General features: G+C 42.0%; 1 non-coding gene across 1 annotated transcript; it reads right to left on the reverse strand.

Moving 5' to 3' along the window:
• Positions 1 to 338: 338 nt before the first annotated feature.
• Positions 339 to 445, reverse strand: LOC131223440 (small nucleolar RNA R71). Its single transcript, XR_009160456.1, has one exon. It is a non-coding gene; the product is annotated as a small nucleolar RNA R71 (small nucleolar RNA).
• Between the last annotated feature and the right edge of the window lie 2,604 nt (positions 446 to 3,049).

Here is a 3,049-nt window from a genome sequence, read left to right on the forward strand (position 1 = left end):
ACTTACAACCAGTGATGGTGAGCACCCCTTCTTGTATGATTTTTCTAAGAAACACAGGAAACATGGATACCAAGCCTGGAGTGATCCAACTCCTTTTAAAGTTCCTTGGACTTGAATCTAAAAGTCCATACATGCACTTGCAAGAGTTTGACGAGGTTATAGCTACTTTATACTTTCATAACATGTCTAAGGACACGGTCAGGTTGAAACTCTTTCCTTTCTCCTTGAAAGAGAAAGCTAAGACATGGTTGCACTCACTATGTTCGCGATCTATTGGCACATGGAATGACATGATGAAGGAGTTCATAAAAAAATTATTTTCATACCATAAGACGAACACCATCAGGAAGTCGATCATGAACTTCACCTGAAAGGAAGATGAAACATTCTTCCAATGTTAGGAGTGGTTCAAGGATCTCATCAGTTCATGCCCACAACATGGTTTTGAAACGTGGTGCATAACAACTTTCTGCCATGATGGATTGACATCTTCCATATGTCAATTTTTCGAGACGATGTGTAATGGGGAATTCATGAACAAGAATGTCGATGAGGTGTGGGATTACTTTGACAAACTCGCTGAAACCGCATAATCATGAGACATCACCCCAAAACCTAGCACCACATCTAAGCCTACTCAAGCAAGAGAGAGATGTGAGATATACTTGCTGAAAGAGGATGCTGATATAAATGCTAAAGTGGCCAATCTCGCAAGGAAGGTCGAGGCCATGGAACTTAAGAAGGATAAGGCTAAGAAAGTTGTTTGCGGTCTCTGTGCTTGTAACATACATACAACTGAAAATTGCCCAACGATACCTGCTTTTCAAGAGGCACTGAACGTATAACACCCGATCCATCCTATAAGTACGACCGACTTGTTAGTAGGTGAGACTCACCTTCCGAAATAAAACTCGATAATGCCTGCATTAACAATTCAAATACTCAACAGAACCCCTTATAGTACACCCCTCATAATGCGACCATAAATAACTGAAACCGATACCATGATGACCACCCTGACCATCCCATACCATTTTATGCCTATGTGCATGATGATCGACGCTTTTGGCCAAACCTAGATTGGCGTGCATAATACACACCCGACTGACCGGAACCCCAAGTCTTCGAAACCTATTCCATATCGACCGCCAAATCGCCACAATCGCGAAGGTACCACCCGTGCATCTGTGCGACGCTCTGTTAGTGAGATACTCCGTGAAGAATTATCAGCGTATCATGTGCGCATGGTGCCATATAACATGTGCACAACACATGCTCCCACACATGCACCATACCACACATGGGTGAGAGAATCAATACCCATGTGTGTGATGTCACACACCCATACCCCTCCCTCTCTCATGTACACCCCAAAGTCGACTCTTCTCCTCCATACCATATCTGATGCATGACATCATCACACCATGCCATCCCATGCCCCTTTAATCCACATTAATTCTTAATCATGTATAAATTCCCATAATCTTAGCCTAAGCTAAGATTAATCACATTAGCCTAACCTAACCATATTCTTATCCATTTCTCTACATAAACCCCTCCACCCCTTAGCATTTTCACCATTTTTTTCTATAACAAGAGAGAGAGAGAGAGAGTGAGAGAGAGAGGAGTGATCTTGGTGGGCCATCAATCTCATCCTTTCCATCCATCTCAACCATCCATTCCATCAATTTCATCCCTTCCATCCATCTCAACCTTCCATCTAATCCATCAAGGTGAGTACACTCTCACCCATTTTTATTTTCATTTCCTTATGTTTATGTATGGTGAAGATGGTGTTGATGATGAAGACAATATGATTGTTGGAGAAAATAATTATAATGATGATAATGATATAATTAATGGTGTAAATGGCTTAAGAACATAAACAATATCATAATTTCAAAGTTTTGTCAGACCATTGATCATGGCCCTACCATGATGTTAGACATCCAATCTGTTCATAAGGTCACAAAGACCTGGATGGAATATCACACAAATTTCAGCTTGATTAGAATGTGGTGGGCTCCATCGTGGGCCCATTGTAATGTTATATGCCATCTAAACCATCCAAGCAGTGGAACATTGGGCTGGCCAAACCCACACACACCCATGCACACACGTGCACACAACATTAAAAAAAAGAGGAAGAAGAAGAAGATGATGCAGGCAGAGACACTGACACTGCTGCTTGGAAATGAAGGGGAGGGGCTTTGAGCCCACAATGTTCTCCCCATAATGTATGTATCTAATCCACATCGTCCATTAAATTTTCCATATCATTTTAGGCCTTGGGCGAAAAAATGAAGCCAATCCAAATCTCTAGTAGGCCACACCATTGAAAACAGTTGTAATAATGGAATTTCACTATGAAACTATTAGGGTCCGCTGTGATATTTCTATTTGTCCAAACATATCGAATATTGGACTCTTTAGGCTCCCCACAACTTGAAGAATTCAATAGATATAGTGGATCATCATAATATGGGCCACACCTTTCAGAAACCATCAAATATAAAAAAACAAAAAAAAAAACTAACATATATGCTGGACGCTGGTTGCTGTCAGCGTCCAAAGGATGCTATAGCAAGCAGCGTCCTACTGCTTTGTAGAGGGCAGGGTACGTGGGACCCACCATAGGCCCCACCATGATGCATATTGAACAACAACATCGTTCATTTGATGGGTCCCCTTTAATTATTGGGATATCCCGAAAATCAGTCGTACATGGAACTCAGGTGGCCCACACCATCTAAAATCATGTGAAGACGTGCTAGGACATATATAGGCACTTGCCGTGGCCCACCTAAAATTTGGATGCATCTGAAACTTGGTCTGACCCCTCAACTAAGTGGGACACACATATTGGATGGACTGGATTTGTGAACCACATTTTGTTGGGCCCAACAAACAATTAAGAATATTTTAATGAAGGGTGACCCCCCTCATCTTTGCATGTGGTGTGGCTGGCACAAGTCACTGGTCACTAATGGACTTGGTTTGTTTTAAAAACCTAGGCCCACCATGGCACGGTGCATCTAACTGATGGGGC

Source organism: Magnolia sinica, chromosome 1 (genome assembly GCF_029962835.1).
Source record: "Magnolia sinica isolate HGM2019 chromosome 1, MsV1, whole genome shotgun sequence".
In the NCBI taxonomy this organism is placed as follows: domain Eukaryota; kingdom Viridiplantae; phylum Streptophyta; class Magnoliopsida; order Magnoliales; family Magnoliaceae; genus Magnolia; species Magnolia sinica.